This window comes from Lynx canadensis, chromosome C2 (assembly GCF_007474595.2).
Source record: "Lynx canadensis isolate LIC74 chromosome C2, mLynCan4.pri.v2, whole genome shotgun sequence".
Lineage (NCBI taxonomy): Eukaryota > Metazoa > Chordata > Mammalia > Carnivora > Felidae > Lynx > Lynx canadensis.
Genome location: NC_044311.2, coordinates 115,938,457 through 115,957,550, shown reverse-complemented (window position 1 = coordinate 115,957,550; position 19,094 = coordinate 115,938,457).

Sequence of the window (19,094 nt, the reverse complement as noted above, 5' to 3'; positions counted from 1 at the left end):
CTATGATATGAAATTGAAGGGTTGAGCCTTCTCTATGACTGGGAAATGTGGCAAAAAGGAGGGCAGTGCTCTTTTATTTCCTTCTAGATAAAGCACCTTAGTGTAGAGTCATGGTTAGCTCACAATCTGAGGAGCTTCCTGGGTATAATCTGGGAAGAGACCTGAGAAAGAAGCAGACCATTTCAGATTTGTAGGTAGTAGGTTTAATAAGCAAGGGAACTTATAGGTGAGGCTTGTCTTGGGCAGCCACAATACGAGTAAGTCTCCACACCCACTCTCCAGAATCTGAGAAGTTATGTAGAGTCCTTAACTGGGTTCAGTTATGTACCCAGACTGGATAGTCTCAATACCACATTTCTATCTCAAGGCTGTATCCTTGGAGCAACTTCTGTGAGGAAGGAAGTCATTCCAAGAACACAGGAGGGGATGGGGAGCCTCCAATTGCCCAAGTCCAGCTTGTGGGTCAATAGGTGGTCATATCTTCTTGTTGACCTCCTGCAACAGTCAGATTCTTCTTGAAGGGAGGCAGTGGTTCCTAAGCTCCCAGGATGGTCAGGAATGGTAGTTGAGTATAGAGGCTGAGGGAGAGGAAGCAAGGCTGATGTATTTATTTGTACCTGATAGAACAGAATGTCCCCTGCTTGATTCTCAGATATATGTGGGGACTCTGAAATGGCTTAATACCCATAAATGTGACCCTAGATAATGCAGGCTACGGAAGAATGGATGTGCCCCAAATAAGCCCAATTCTTAAGGGAGACTGGTCTCTTTGGAAATTAATAGGACAAAACAGAATATTAATAAAAAATAGAAAATTCCTTTTGTTATTGAATTTTAGTGGAAATGCTTAAGTGTAATTTTATTGACATGTAATTTACATGCAATAAAATACAAAGATCTTAAGTGTATAGCTTAGTAAGAAAAATGTATATGCTATGTAACCAACACTCACATCAAAACGTAGAGCTCATTTGTGTCTGGCTTTTTTTGTTCGCATGTTTTTGAGATTCCTCTATGATGTTTCATGTAGCTATAGTTCTTTCCTATCTGTTGCTGGATAGAGAGGAATGTTGCTCTGTCTTTGTAGAACTAATACATAAAAGAAAAATACAACTCATTTTAGTTCAAGTAACAAGGAAATCAGCATTATGTTCCTAAGAATTTATAATAACTTGGATTTAAAATATTTTTAATAAAACTATATTATTACTAAGGTGTGATTCAATGAGTAATACAAATTTTTAGAATTCAATAGGAATTTTCCAAAATTTTACTTGTCACAGAAGTATAATACAATATATTTTTATTAAATACCTTGAATCATTAAATTGTTTTATAAAAAAATTACAAATGAACATGTTTATTTGTATTATTTGTGTGCTAAATCTGTGCCTATCACGATGGAGTTGTGAATTTACTCCTAGCAATTTAAATACATTAGTTTCCTGATTGGTTGCTAAGGAGTTTGGAAGATTGAAAGGGACAGAAGAATGGAAATACACACTATCTGAAAATATTTATAAACTGGTTGATGTGATCATGCTCTGCCAAACATTTGTCTATATCCTGTTTCTGGTTCCTGCTTGTTTTTTCTGGACCCTTACTGTAGAACTCATTTTTTTTTTTCTATTGTCAGCATAACCCTTCCTAATAAGTTCTTGTCAGTCTCTCTCTCTTTCTCTCTTTCTTTCTCTTTATTCCTCTTTTTTCTTTCTTTCTTTCTTCTTTTCTTTCTTTCTTTCTTTCTTTCCTTTCTTTTTTCTTCTTTTGGCTCTTCCTTTCTTTCTTTCTTTCTTTCTTTCTTTCTTTCTTTCTTTCTGTTTCTTTGTTTGTTTCTTTCTTGCAATGCCTTTATTGCATTACTGGAGCAATTTGGCCAGATGTCCCCTTTGGGGGAAGGTATTCAAGCATGCTCAGCTCTTCTAATATATATATATATATATCTATATATCTATATCTATCTATCTATATATTATATATTAATATATTATATTAGATATAAAATATATTATATTAGATATAATGTATCTAATATAATATATATCTTCTAATAAATATATTATATATATGTGTGTATATATATATATATATATATCACAAATCCATATACATGTCCATACCTTCTCAATACCACCTTTCCCTTCACCGTGCCTCTCCTTATACTTTCTTTCAACATCTAAATTTCTTAAGAGCTATCTGTGCATTCTATCTTCAATTATGAATCACAGATGTATTTTCCAAGTCACCGTAATCTAGATCTCACATTATGGCCACTCCGCATCCTCCTGAACAGGCCCCTCACTAAGGTAACCAGTGATTTCCATATAACTGCAGTCAATGCATATTTCACATCTCATGCAGCATTTGACACTCTTTCTTGAAATTCTTCTTTTGAATTCCATGTCATTCTCCAGGATTTGTTCCAAATTCTCTGGCCAGACTTTGCCAGTCTCTTTGCTAGCATATGCTCTTTTTATCTAGCCTTTGAATTTCAGGTTATTCAAAGTCCCTTTCTCTTCTCATTCTACATTCTCCTCTTTGGTGCTCTTTTTCTTACCATAGCTTCAATTACCATCAACATAATGCTCCCAAATATCTATGCCAGCTCTGGCCACTCCTCTGAGTTCTTGTTTACATATTCAGTGGCTGAATTTATCTCCCTAATTAGATGACCCAAAGGCACCACAAGTATAAGATAGCAGTGTATCAAATATTCCCACGTTGAGCCTAGTCTTCCTCCAGACTTTTTCACCTCAGCCGGAAGTCACTTTTATGCTTGCAGTTGTTCAAGCTCAAACCTTTCTTTCCCACTTGTCATATTCAATTCAGTTCAAAATGCAGATTAATTCTACCTCTTGTAAACACTTTGAGCTTATTCATTTCCATAGCCTCCATTAACACATGTTAGAGGCTACCATCATTTATCACATGGACTATATTAGTAGCCTTCTAAATATTTATTCATTCACAATCTATTTCCTACAACATGGCCAATAACATTGCATTTTTAATCCAAATCTTGTCACTTCTCTGATTAAAATCCTCCAATGCCTCACATTTTTTATAGAACAAAAATTAAATCCTTAATAGGTTCTACCCGTCATGTAAGATCTGGCCTGTCTATTTCTACAGGCCTATCCCACACCACTGTGTCCTCTATCCATCAGCCTGTGTCTCTTGAAGTTCCTTGGGTATCCTGTGCTCTTTCCCATGTATTGGCCTTCTACATACTCTTTTCTGACTCAGAACATGAGACACTTCTGTACCTGCTTTGTTTAGGACATGCTTATTCATCCATCAGATCTCAGATGAAAGGTCATTTCTATTAAGTATTTTCTGACACCCATGTAACAAAGCTCTTTGTTTTTCTTTGTCCTTTGTAGCACTTTTTTTTCATGGATTATGGGTAACATCTGAATCCTAATCTAGGCTTTAAATTCCATTAAGACAAGAGCATTGTTTTGCTCATAACTATATTCTCAGTTCCTGGTACAGTGCTTGGTACATAATAGGTACTTAATAAGTTATCTGGATGCTTAAATATAGAAAGTGTGTAAAATTTCTTGTTCAATCATGGAAAATTTTCTTATACTACCAGATGTTGGAAAAACCTAGAAGATCTATGAAATGTTTATTTTTAATCAGATAACAGGAGGATATAATTTATTGACACAGTCACTGAACGCATACATAGGGAAAGGGGTGTTTACATACATAGGGATTACTCTGACATTTTGAATACTTCAAACATAATTTGTGGGGGCGCCTGGGTGGCGCAGTCGGTTAAGCGTCCGACTTCAGCCAGGTCACGATCTCGCGGTCCGGGAGTTCGAGCCCCGCGTCAGGCTCTGGGCTGATGGCTCAGAGGCTGGAGCCTGTTTCCGATTCTGTGTCTCCCTCTCTCTCTGCCCCCGTTCATGCTCTGTCTCTCTGTCCCAAAAATAAATAAACGTTGAAAAAAAAAACCAAAAACCATAATTTGTTACAGAAAATAAGGAGATCAATAAAGGGCCTATTCACGTTTTTCCTTCTTTTTTTTTTTTGCTCTTTATTTAAAAGTATGGAGTACAGCATTTCATTTCCCAGAGTAAAGTGATACGGACTAGCTATTACCACTGTATTTTAATATTAAAATGTGAAGGATTTAGAAATACCCAGATGTATGTGTTATTTCATACCTTATATGGTTTACCAAGTCATCTTTATTTCTTCTCAACTAATTGCTTGTTTCTAGAATAAGGGGATATAAAAATCCCTTAGACACATGAAACCAAATCTTGTTGTAACAAGCTGAGTTTCAGGGGTCACTAGTCTGTTGTGTAGGTAAGAACAAGCCTTGATTGGATCTGGCAGGCCATCTGTTTTATCTCAGGTGTCCTCGAAGCCTCATTTCCTGTTTAGGTAGGTCAATAGGTCCAGCATATGCACCATCTTTCCTAAGAGTTAGCTTCCTTTCTAGATGACTAGAAGTAAGCAATTGGTGAATGTTATGTTGGAAAATAATCATTGGCACTAAAATCATATCTTTAAAAAATTTATTATTCATGCCTATCTCTTCTTTTCTGTCATTGATTTTTCCAGTTTTCTGTTTCTGCCTAACAAACCCTCCAAAGCATAGTGCCATGAAACAGCAACAACTTTATTGTTCTCCCAGTTCTAGGAGTCAGAAAATTGGGCAGAGCCCAGCAAGAGTGGCATGCCTCTGATCCATAAAGACTGGTGGACCAGATGCTGTGGTTTAAACTTCTGGAGAAAGTGGGGCATCTCTGGAGTCTTGGTTCTGTCCGACAGACTCCTTGAATCATCTATGATTCAAGTCTATGATTCAATCATCTATGAAGCAAGTCTGCTGGGGTGAAATGTCCAACTGCTTCTTTACTCACATGTCTGGTGCCTGGACTCAGAAGGCTCTAGAAGCTGAGGCTGACCCAACACCTTACTCTCTACACATTGTCTCCACATGGCTGGCTTGGAGCCATGTCAAGGAAGTAGGACTTCTTACAGGTGCCTGGCTTTTCCCTAAGGGAATATTCCAAAAGAGGCCAAAGCAGAAACCTCAAGACTTCTTATAACCTTGCAAGCTACATCCTGTCGCTTCCATTCTGTTGATAAATAGAGTCAGCTCCTATTCAGTGTGAAAGTCTGAATAGCAAGTGGGTGTGATTTAAAAAGTGGTTGCTTTTTAGGACCTAGCTATCACATTTATTTTGGATCACTATTTTTCTCTACATATGTCTTTCCATGGATATTACTCATTATTGTATTTCGATATATGAAGGGAAAATATTTGCTGTCTTGATTTTCACCCTGGAGCAATCAATGCATCTAAGGTGCTTGTTTTGGAGAACGTCACAGGGGAATTGTGAAAGACCTGGGAACAGAACTAACTATGTATCTTTACCTGCTTTCCTGATGGCTAGGTGATTTGTCCCCTTAGATGTAAACAGTCTAAAAGAAAACATGAATATTTTACATATTACATTGTTATCTTCAAGTTTAGCATTGTCATCAGGCTAAGAAAGCTTCAATAATTGAATTCTTAAATGTTGCTGCCTAGTATGTATATAACACTCTACTGTGAGCATAGCCAAATGGAGTAGATTTTCTTTCTTATATTCCTAGTGGGCTTTAGAATGAAAAAAAAAAATGTTTCTTCCATTTATTTGTTTGTAAGAAATAGTGCCTGAAAGGGATCAACAAGTAACTAACAAAAAATAATTAAAAATATATTAATGTTTTTATTTATTTTTGAGAGAGAGCATGAGCAGGGGAGGGGCAGAGAGAGAGGGAGACACAGAACCTGAAGCAGGCTCCAGGCTCCGAGCTGTCAGCACAGAGTCTAATGCGAGGCTGGAACCCGTGAACGATAGGATCATGACCTGAGCTGAGGTCGTCCGCTTAACCAACTGAGCCACCCAGGCGCTCCCAAAAGAGAATTTATTATAATATCCCCTTCAGATGTAAAAATGCTAAGTCTTATTGGTTACAATATACATAAATTTAGACTATCTTAGAAAAAAATAGAGGATTTTCCTTCTTTAGACTGTCACAGATGTTTTCTTTTTCTTTTTTTCCCCTGAATGATCAAAACAGGCTATGTTTGTACAACATAAAGACTATGCTTACAACATGAAAGAGAAGAATTGCCATGGTAATTTCTTCACTATATTATGAACCAAACCAAAACAGATAAATTCGGCTTTGTAGATCTGCTCTTAACACAATTTAACAAATATTTATTGAGTGACTATTATTTGTCAGAAACAATTACTAATGTTATGTTGGTGACAAAAGTTAATAATTGGAAATTGATAACTGAAAATATTGAGATAGATATGACATAATCCTTGCCATCAAGATGTTTTTATCTCAGAAGGAGAGACAGGCATGTAGACAAATAAATGGAATATACTGAATTAGGTACTCATCAAATGCCGTAGATAGAGTCATTTCTTTAGCCAGTTGTGGGAAATGAGGAGAAGTTGATAGAAATGAAGTGACATTCTGACCTGCATTTTTTTTTTTTTTTTTTTTGGCCGGAGGATGTACACAAATGTATGAGCAAACAAGTTGTTTCTAATTTAAATGAAATTGAAGATTTTTTTTCCTGTTATCAAACATAATAGTAGCTTTCTTCAAAATTGGAGTTCCTAATGTTATCTAAAGGTAATTGTACTGTCTCAAAAATATAGATGAAACAAGTGAGAAATAGGATGACAGAAGGTCTTTATTGAATTCCTTTCCATATATTAAAAGGAATAAAAGTTCAGTAGGTTAGAATACACATACACTTGGTAAACACACCTTGTTGAGTGATATCTAGCTTTGATTCAATAATTCCCATGTAGTACTGATTTATATTTATATTTTTACTTTTATATGAAGGTGATTGGATATTAGTAAATTTTAGAGTCTTATATGAAATTATTAGTTTATATAAAATATACATGCTTTTGTTTTCAAAGAAAATAAATCTTAATGACTTGATTATTTAACATGAAACCCAGCTTCTTTCTTACTACTTTTTAATTTTTTTTAATTCTCAATTACAGTTAACCCTTGAACAACTGGGTTTGAATCACATGGGTCCCCTTACACACAGATTTTTTTTTTGTTAAGTACAGTATTATAAATTTATTTTCTCTTACGACTGTCTTAATATCATTTTCTTTTCTCTCTTACTTTACTACAAAAGTACAGGATATAGTACATGTAACATACAAAATATGTGTTAATAAACTGTTTTTGCCATGAGTAAGGCTTCTGGTCAACACTAGGCTAATAATATTTAAGTTTGGGGGAAGTTAAAGTCATTTGTGGTGGGGAGTTGGCTTCCCTAACCCACATGTCATTCAAGAGTCAACTGTACTCTGCTTTATACCAACATGGACTATCTGTGGTTCTAAAAGTCTTCTAGAAGTTCCTGGTCTACTTGAATCCTCATAGGGAATTTTTTCCACAGTATCTCAGGAAATGTCATGAATTTAATTTTAAGTGGACAGGAGATCATGTCTCATGCTTACCATTGAACCAGTCATGATGGCTAGAGGAATGGAATGTCTGATTGGCGTAGCCTAAATCACACACGCCACTGCAGGAGTTGGCGTAAATTTAACTTGCAAAAATGGAAATCTGGGTTGTTAAAAGGACAATGTAGGGATGCTTCTGAGGAGACAATCAATAATCATGCACCACACAGATAAGTATATGGATAAACAGTAGATTAGATAATTCAAAAATGTTTTGATTCTTGATTATAATGTGGCTAACATAAAGAAAAAAAAAAAAAACATAAGTTCCATTTCATGTGGGCTGTTGTCCCAATGAATAATAATGTAATAGATGGAAAGATAGCAACATGCAACTGAAAGATATATGTTCATTTAAACTAAGAAAGAATAAAAATTATGCCACAGAAATAGCACAGTAGCACCTCTTACAGTTTGGAAAGATTCCTTTGCCTTTAGGTCCCAAAAAGATGCTTCTTCTGCCAATGATACCACCTCAAAACGATGAAGACACCATCAGATTCTTCAAGAATTTGATTGATTGGCCATTTTCAGAGGGATTTTTATGAGCTATTGGCCCCTTCAAGTAATTGGGAAATTGCTTTTTGTTCTTCTTGCTCAACAAGTACCCTATTCCTGAGTTTTTACTGGACATGAGTAAATCAAAGGTCAAGTTTCACTCCATTAAAAGTGACTAGAAATCCATTAAAAGTGACTAGAGGGGTGCCTGGGTGGCTCGGTCGGTTAAGCATCCGACTTCGGCTCAGGTCATGATCACACGGTCCGTGAGTTCAACTCCCGCGTCGGGCTCTGTGCTGACAGCTCAGAGTCTGGAGCCTGTTTCGGATTCTGTGTCTCCCTCTCTCTGCCCCTCCCCTGTTCATGCTCTGTCTCTCTCTGTCTCAAAAATAAATAAACGTTAAAAAAAAAAAAGTGACTAGAATAAAAGTGAGAGTTCCCAATCAGAGATAACATTTGGGTCATTTTCCCAGTGTACTAGTTTTCTAAAAGTCAGAATTTTAGTCAGGCTTGAAGCCTATTTTGCAGCATTATTATTTGGGGACATGCACAATAGTATCATTTTTTGGTAGATATTAAAAAAAATAAATAAACTAGCTAGGGCACCTGGGTGGCTCAGTTGGTTAAGCATCTGACGTTTGGTTTCAGCTCAGGTCATGATTTCATGGTTTGTGAGTTTGAGCCCCATGTCAGGCTCTGTTCTGACAGGGCAGAGCCTGCTTGGAATTCTCTCTCCTTCTCACTCTGCCCCTACCCCACTTGTGCTTGCTCTAAATAAATTAATCAATTAATAAATTAACTTAAATAAAAAAACTAATTTATAATTATTAACCCAGTTTTGATATCTTTGGAATCTTCAACAGATCATAAGCTATGTGAAAGAGAAGACCCCTTATGCATTTATATATATCAAAATTTGTTGTTTTAAAAATGGTGATTGTTTTAAAAATCCTGGGTGGCTCAGTTGGTTAAGCATCTGACTTTGGTTCAGGTCATGATCTTGCAGTACATGGGTTCGAGCCCCATGTCAGGCTTTATGCTGACAGTTCAGAGACTGGAGCCTGCTTCAGATTCTGTGTCTCCCTCTCTGTCTCTCTCTCAAAAATAAATAAACATTAAAAAACTTTTCTTAAATAGGTGATTTCAATATTTGTAAAAGCAATCATCATAAAAACTTGGAAGAAATATATATTAAAAATCACCTGAAAGCTCACCATCCAAAGATAATCATGTTGATGCTTTTTAGGGCCATAGGATGTATATAGTGCTTAGTGCTCAGTAAATGCTCAATTAATGTTTTCTGTTTGAGGGCTGAAAGAGTATAAATGGGATGTATACTCACTTATAAAAATATGTTGATATCTATATTTTGACATTGGTAGCTCAGTTCTTTTTTAAACATTTGCTTTATCGAGCTTAATTAAAATTCAAAACAAATGAAATAAGATGTGTTCTGCAATGATTTGCAAGGAGTTATCCGATGAGAATTCACACTTTCTTGTCCTGTTTGTATGTCATTTTAATTACATGTCACTAGGTAAGCAATGGGTGAGTGAGTGATTATGCCTATAGGAACATTTGGCACACAAGGGGGGAAGGGAAGAAGAAGATATTTATTATGACTCACTCAGGTACAAACCGTGACATTCCTGGACAAGGACTGTGTTGTCGTCAGCTTGTCACTAACACTAATCCCTGATCCATCACAGGAATTTTCTTTACAAACCACTTGGAAAAAAATCACTCTCTATGCAGGAAGTCAACAGTTTAATTTAGGAAAAAGTAAAGAAATGGGGAGTAGTTTATAGTGTTCACTGAAAAGTCTGACCTGGTTCTTGTATCTTCTGACATTCATAGGGAATAGAGTGGAGGAAATCTGATGGGGGAAAGGAGGAAATAAGAGAATTTCAAGAACATGCTAGTTATAAATAAGCAACTATCACCAGGATATGCCTTATGGTTACACTCTGGGAGCTTTCCCAGAAATAATGTTTTCTTAATCCCCCCCCCCCAATTTTTCCCAGTGATATTTGGTGGCCAAATCACAATCTTCCCAGGACTATAAGACAGTGAATATACTTTTTTTCTTTTTTAACTGGACAAAAATTCATTGATGCGTGCGTTTTAACGATACCATTGGGATTAATTTGCTCATTCTTCATAGTGAATCTATGATGTTTAAACTAAAATGAAACTAGCAGAGAGAAGGATAATATCTCAGGCTACAAACTACACTCTCAAGTAATTAGCCTTTTGTAAGTAATGAGAAAACAAGTCTATATAAATTGCTATAAAGTGTATCCTAAGGCAAAGTCAAATTATCTTGTTTACAAAAAAAATATGTTTGTAAGGCCCACATAGTAGACTGAGTGGAGAGAAGAAAAGAGAAAAGGAAATAAGGGGAAAGAGAATTATATTTATTATTTATTTTAATGTTTTATTTATTTTTGAGACAGAGAGAGACAGAGCATGAGCAGGGGAGGGGCAGAGAGAGAGGGAGACACAGAATCTGAAGCAGGCTCCAGGCTCTGAGCTGTCAGCACAGAGCCCGCCGTGGGGCTCAAACTCACAGTGTGAGATCATGACCCTTAACCGACTGAGCCACCCAGGTGCCCCAGGGCAAAGAAAGTTTAAAAAGAGAAAGGACTAAGTATGTACTCGAGAGAAAAATAAATGGGTCTAAACTGAGTTCTACTAATTACTGGTTTTATGATGGGGATGTATCTTTGTATTTCATTTTTCTTATCCATAATCAGTAGTTAATAAGAGTAGTTATCTCATAGAGTTATTTTACAGATCCAGTGAGTTAATATTTTTAAGGTTCTTAGACCTTTTAAAAGAGTAACTGCCACTTAGTAAGAGAGAATAAATATTAGCTTTAATCATTATGTCTTGATTAGACAAGCCTAAAGGGAGTTTAGAGACAAATAAGGTAAGAATAGCATAGGGCACCTGTAATATAAATAAACTTCAGTATTCTAGGATATCTGTTAACCTATTAAAATAAAGGACTGTTGCTTCCCTACCTCTAAGAGAGAGAAAACTCTCGAGTCAGTGTATACCCATTCAAGACATCTACCTCTGATTAATCAGCAAAACTTCAAGATTTGATATGATGCCAGAGTGAAATAAGTCTTTCCAGCTGCTTTAAAATGTAATACTATTATTCGTTTTTTTGAATTCCAAGCAGATGGATGGGACCTATGGTAAATAGATTTACTGAGGAGTCTCCTGTGATTTCAAGAAAGGTGTACCTTCTTCAATAGATTCATTTTGAGAAAATCCTTATTCTAGAGGGTTCTGATAAAGATCAAATGCCTGGCCACCAGTCCACAAGTGAACAAGCACCCCAAGGTGTCCACGTATGACAAAATGTCCATCTTGAATTAGTTGTTGTGTCTATCCATTGAAAAATAGAAATGTTCTTTTCAGCATTTGAATAAGTGATATAATGAGATCAGGATTTTATGAACTCGGAAGCAAATGGTTCTTATATGGGGAATGCAAATTCTTATGCCAGATTATAAAGGCCTTGGAATTAATAAATTGGGAAAGAAATTTCAAAAAGAATTATAGGGATGGGCATTTGGAATAGACTCAGAATTGGAAATTTTGATATCCCATGTGAATATTTACCAAAAACATTACCTCTATAAAGTGTCTTAAATCAAGTGGACAAGATGATCCATTCTGCAGAGATGATCCATATTCTTTGTTTTGTAGAACTGATACTTATTTAATGGCCTAATGAAAAATAAGGACTTGAAGTTATGCCTTGTTAAAATAACAAGCATTTCCGATTTGGTGTTCAGCATTGTTGAGTATCCAATTTGCCAGGAACTAAGAGTCTCTGATATGGCTCAGATATGGTGAAGACTAGTCAGCTTCTTGATGATTATCCATTATATGGGTAGCCGCTGTCATGAACCTTCACCATTGTAAGTTATTATTCTAGATTTGGATCAGATTTACTTCTTTTTCATCTTTTTTTCAACTTCATACACACACACACACACACACAGTATATATACAATAATATAAAAATAATATTATTTTAATAATATACATTTAATATATTCTTAAATTCATAAACTATATTTCCAACCCAACCATACATTCTTGGCTAAGGCATTTTCCTTATTTATGGCTCAATTTATGACGAATGGATGGATAGACAGATAAAAATACTTTAATTCTGTCTCAAGAAATGTTAAGCCCAGTATGTGTATATGCAGATGCGAAGAGATAAGAGATAAACTTATCTAGTCATTCATATGTTTCCATATATACAGATATAAAGTGTAATGTCAGTAAAATGTTAAAAAAAGAAATAATTTAATTTTTGATGGTATATATATATATTTTTGTCATAGGTACACAGACTTTTAACACAATTTGGCTAGTTGGGTGTACTAAGAATAAATTACATACATCCCAAATAATACTTCACCGAATAAAGTAGTGGTTTAATGCAAGTTGCATAAAGACACCTGCTTACCTGTTCTTTTAACTCCAAAGCCTGATTTGAAGATGTAATGCAATTTGTCATGCTTTGATTTCCCTCACATGCCTATCCTTGAATGTCACTTTCTAAATGATGATTAAGGAAACAAACACATCCTTGTACAATAAAAAGGTATTGAAAAAATACAATTTTTCTCATGTCACTACAATACAAAATTGGCTAGCTGCGGGACAATGAATATTACTCAGTGGTGGAACCACTATTGAACACAATGTATCAAAAGACAACATATTTCCTTTAGATCAATGTCTGCCCTCCAGTATATAATTCCTATTGAATTTATCACTTATAAACCTATTTCAGGGGATTTATGAAGTTTGGCCATAGCTTGTCTTTGGGAGAGAAATTATTTTTAGAAAAAAAAAAAATGACCATGTTTGTATGATAACCTTTAGCAATAAACTTGTGATATATAAATCTCTAAGGTCACATTGATATATGAGCTTTGGAGTTACTAGCTTATTTCTGATAGTTTTGCATATATAAAATAATAGAATTATAAGATTGGAAGTGAACTTACACGTCAAGGATCTCTGTGACCAGACTGTTATTCTATCCCTTTTATCAAACAATTTCTGTGTGAATATCCTAGTGAACTAGTCACGTACCTAGGTAGCATCTTACATTTTGGAACATTTCAAGGTTTGATTTTCTTTTTAACTCACTGGAAATATGTTTTTCTATAATTTCCACTTACTAGTCGATACTGCTTCATATATTTGAAGATTGCTGCTATGTTCGAATAAGTAATCTCTAAGGTCTTGAGTTCTCCAACTCTTCTCAATATTATATTGAATGAGTGGATATATTGTTTCTAGATTTCTTGACATTTTTATTACTCTCTTTGGAACTTTTGCTATTTTTGTTCTTAAGATCACAGATAACTAGATTAAGGAACAATCCATGTTATCACGTACAGTTTTATATCTGGCTGCTTCGGGTTTTGTGGAGCAATATACTATGGAGTGGACAGGATTTTCACTTTTTATTATTTTATAAATATTACACTATCATATATTCTTATTATGTGACTATAACTATTCCCCTCAGTTCCTTTAGCAACAGTTTACCTCCTGACAGTTTCATAAGAAAGGAGATCAGGGAGATATATAGATATCTAAAGATATATTTTTATCCTATTGAGTAGGCTCCTGAATCTCTTCCAAAGTAAGGTTTTAGAAGAATCTTGTTTTGTAATACAAAATCAATGTGGAGAAGAACTCAAGTACACCTTGCTTAGGAAAACCTTATCCACATGCTCCACTGAAATGAACAATGTGACCTCAGGGGACTCATTGTGAATGGATGCATCAGGGAGATCTGGAGCAGAAAGAGGCAGAGTTTTTATTGAATGTAGCCCCATTTTGGATTTTTCAATAAATCTCATCACTGCAAAACAGACATGAATACATATTCCAAATCTTCTGTGTATGGATAGAAATCGTCAGTACGGAAAAAAAAAAAAAAAAAAAAGATTAATGAACGTCAAGTTTAGGTATATCACTTGACTTCTTAACTTGATGTCCATCACCTGTCAAAAATACTTTACTACAAAGGGCATTCTCTTTTATAATTACTTTACAACTATCAAAACTAAGATATCAATATCGATACACTCTTACCATCTAAGCAGACTCATACCACGTATACTAATAGTCTCAATATTGTACTTTATGGCCAACGGACGTAGCTCCAAGTCACTTTACATTTAGTGTTCATATCTCCGTCTGGAAATATTGCTTTGTCTTTCCTTGACTTTCCTTATATTGGCACATTTAAGATTATCATAGAATGTGCCCTCGTTTGGGTTTGATATTTCCTTATAATTAGATTCTGGTTATTCATTTCTGTCTGGAATAATCATAAAAATGATGTTGTGCTTTTCTCGTCTGCATTAAGGTAGAACACATTTGGATTTGTCTCATTATAGATGATGTTCAGTTCAGTCACTGGATTAAGATGGTATACGTTAGGCTTACCCAATGTAAAGTTAGCGTTTCCCCTTTGTAATTATTATGGATTTTGTGGGCACTTACTTTCAGTCTGTGTAAATGTTATATTCATTAGACAATTAACTCCTTAAGTAACTAACAATCTTGCTGTGCATTTATGATTTCCTATTTTATACAGTGGGTTTTGATCTGTTCCTATCAGCGTTTATTTTTGATGTTTAAATTGTCCCTGATATGACCGGGGGCGGGGGGGGGGGTCCTTTCAAGCCATGTCCCTTGTTTCCTTTTAACATGTACCAGCCATCTTTTCATTGAGCCCTTTCTGCTTTTGATGCAAATGGGTATTCCTGGCTCACCTTGTATCTTCTGAACCTCAGCCCTAGAATTAAGCATTTCCCCGAGGAGCCCTTCTTCCTTTTCATGGGGAATCATGTTTGGAATCCAACATTCAGCACCAGCGTGCTCATTGTTATTGAGGTTTTGCTTCCCCTACATCCCTCTGGGGGCAGAATTAGGGAATGAACTCATGCACAGGCATACTTTCATACATACATAGGTGTCAATATAAAGCAGATACATAATACCAGGCACTCATATGCACATGCCATATATGCCTTTATACTTAGATTCATTTTTCTCTGTCCATCAAAACCATTGAATTCACTTTGATATTTCCAATACCACTCCAATCAAACAGGGCTCATTCTAGTTTTCTTCCTTTCTTTCCCCCCACTCCTTTTTTTTTAACTCCTTCTCTGACAGTGATGAACCTGGTTTCCATTACATTTAACATATGAATAATTTGATCATTCTTTCATCATGCAACCAGTCAGTCTCCCCTCCCTAGAGCCACGCCCTCCCCCAAGCTGGTGCCCTCTCACTAGGGCTCTGACTCTCCATGCTATGCTTCCCCCATGCAGACCCGCGCCTTACCTAGCTTGGCCTCCAGTAGCCTATGTGGGGTCGTATCCTCTGCATGAAAGCTGCCCTTTCCCTTCTCAGGCCCTGCCGCTCTGTGCTGGGCTGTACACCTTCATCAGATGAATGCTCGGGCTCTAAAAACCTGCATCACATCCTCTTTTCATGGGGCCATCTTACTTCACTCATCTACTTGCTTGGACATTAACCTCCTGCGGTGGGCTGGCTGACACCCACCCTGCCATGGGGCATTGACATCTCAGGCCAGGTGGTGGCTCTGTGTGAACATCCTCACCCTGCTTGGGTTATGATTCCTGAGGCCAGACTGTCCCCCACCCCGACGTGGATGCATTCCGGACTCTGCTCAGGTGTTGACGTCGTAGAGCCTCCTGTCTCCCTGAAGAAATGGCCCTTCCTTTCCACTCGCACTGTGGCATCCTGCGCAGGTTGCTACGGATGCCCTTCTCACCCCAGTCAGGCTCTGACGCTATGTGAATCATACTCTCTCACGTGTGTCTTCCTCAACTAACTTGGGTTCTCACACCCTGTGCTGGCCTCTCCCATATGTGGATGCCTTCTCTCTGCTCAGGCTCTGATCCCCCTTGGCCAGGCAGCCTCACTACACCATTCAGACTGTAACACACAACAGTAACTTTTACTCCCCAGCCCCACTTGCTTGAAAGCCTGCTTTGCTTTGTCCACTTAATGGCTTTAGAACTGAATTGCCCGGGAAGGAAAGAGAAGACGAAGATGAAGAGAAAAGGCTAAAACATTTCTTATTTAGAACAATTTAATTAGTAACCTCTATATAAAACTAATTGCATGTTTCCGGTACTGAGTTTCTTCATCCCACTACCCCATTCAGTTCTCCTTCATTTCCAGTAGATGTGAAAATGTACTCATTCTGGAACTCTGGAAAACTCAATGTGAATAGGATCTTGGTAGGAAGAGTTCGAGTCTTCTTAAATTCTGTACTTTCTGTCTTTTAGTATCTGGACACATACACAGGAGATATTCTCTTTTAGTCTCAGGGAACGTATTAAATTAGACATATGCATATTTCTAAGCAAACTGACTCTAAAATCCTACAAAAAAGTCCCTATGCTATCAACAGTTCAACTATTCATGCCAAAAACACAGCTAAACTAAGATGTGCTTCTGCCTTTCTGCATTTTATGCCAAAAGCAATTACAGTTGAAGGAATCTTAGGCTCAGAAAATTAGGAACTGTCATGTTGACATACATTTGCAATGTTGATGCTTCCAGTCCAGCATAGATTTTCTATTTAAGCCCATTATGTAATCCTTTTCTACTGAATTGGAAAAAAATCTGAATGTAGACTAGAAAATAGACTTTGATGTGTAAAAGCAATCATTAGATCTACATTAAAACAAAGCATGTACAAGATCCAATTTAACAGATTAAGGTGTGTTTCCCAGCTAAACCAACTATCAGCGTCTTTAAAATTGTTCTCCTTTTTCTGTTCCTTTTTCCTCATCTCTTTCCCTTACTCTCCCTCCCACTGCCTTCTCCTTTCCTGCTCACCTCTCTCTCTCTCACTCTCTCTCAGACCCCCCCCCCCCACCCCCCCCCCCCCCCCCCCCCGAATACACTGTAATCTTGAGTATCATGATTCCCATCTTTCATAAACTTTGGAGAATTATTGACTCGTATTAAACATTTCATTCTCCTTTTCTTTGTTCTCCCATGCCGGGGAACATAAGCTTATGTTCAGCTTATGGCATTCTTATTTCAAACTCCACTTCTCGTACATTCACATGCATTTTCCATATTACTTTCTTGTCTGTCTGTGCTGCATTCCAGATTACTTTTAAATACATGTTTTCCAAATCGCCATTTCTTCAGAAATACGTGTCTAACATAAGTCTAATATGTCTAACATGATTTATTTCATCCATGGAGTTTTTATTTCAATATTCCTATTTCTTCTTCCTGAAATTTTCTTTGGTTCATTTTAAAATTTGTCTGCTGTTCCTTGCATATTGTTACCAAGTGTGTTTATATCTTTAAAGCTTTGTACACAGATGTTTTATATTCTACATGTGATAAGTCTAATAACTGAAGTTGTCAGAGATTCTAATTAAAAAAAATTGCTATCATTATTGTTCAATTGATGTTTTTAGTTTTAAGTAGTTCTTGGCATTTAACATATATTTATTTAGATGTACTTGGTCTGTAGGACCCCACAGGGTGGGAAAAAGTGAAGATTTTTAAAAATTTTAATTCTGGTAGAGTTAAAATGCTTTTTAAGGGAAATTTTATTTGCTTCTGCCAGATGGAAGATTCTTTCAAGCCTGGACAAGGTTAATCTAATTTAATATATGTGAATTTTATAAATGTAAATTTTAACTCCTGAGACAAGAGTGAATTCATAGTTAAAAATTCTCATGCACAAGAACTTTTTCTCGGTCATTGTATTATTATTACCATCACCATCATCTAATGGGGCTCATGATTGAGACATGTTTTGACTATACAAAGGTAGATAAAATGTGAATTTTAAGGGAAAATTATTTAAAAAACCTCTATAGGTTCTTGATGTACTAAGAACTAGAAAGAGAATAGAAAACATATCAGAGGGAAAGAGTTATCTGTGTTAATCCTTAGATGGTTGGTATTCCCAAATTTCTTTTAACACTAAAATTTAATTCAGAAGATTTCTTTTTAATTTCTCTCCTGTAACGTTGCATTTTATTGCCTTATCAAACTGACTCATGTTCCTCATATTCTCTCCACTATAATCAATTGTTCATATTCCTGTCAGACTCCCATTTCTAAAATACAAAACCAAATGTATGCCTATATGACAAAAACAAAAAAAAAACAAAAAACAAACAACGACAACAACAAAACATATTGCTTAGGATGGCATTCACAGTTGCCTGCATTCTAATTTCACTTCTTCACGCCTTTCATTTCTGTGATATATGTAACCCTGAAGGCAACCTGCATTCCTCTTAAGTCCCAAGTACATGTACACGGCACTGCTCTGTGAGTTTGTGCACCCCCAAGTATCCCACCATTCTCCCATTTCCTCAGTGAAGTTCTTCTATTTGTCATTCATTGAACATACAGATTAATTACTCTCTTCTCTGGGAAGCATTCCCTTGTTACTTTCCAGGAATAATTAATCATTTCTTGTCAATTCTTTCCTAGCATTTGTATAAACTAACCATATTATGTTATGTTATGTTATATTTTGTTTTATATTATTGGTCACCCTCCCCTGTTAGAACTTAAGATTTTTGGTGAACAAGGATAATGACTATTCATCATTGTATCCTCAGAGTCCGCCACAACACTTAGATTCGTGTGATATTGAATGAAAGATTGAATGATGCCAAGAGTTAATAAATCGTCAAGTCCCAGAAGATGGAACAATAAATACAATATTCTAGGAAGATAAATATTGGGCATATAAATGGTAAAAGTGAACAGTCTTGGAATGCCACCTGAGGAATAGGGGAGTTAATGATATTGGAAGAAATACCCTGATGTCCTTATTTTTATTCAGTCGGGTGTTTATTTTCAATTAAAACAGCATTAAGAAGCAGTGCATTCTTTTAAATGGAATTTACTATAAGCCTTCTATAGCAAACAAGTAGAGAATCCTGTGACAAAGAAGTGAGACGTAGGTGAGGGCAAGACACT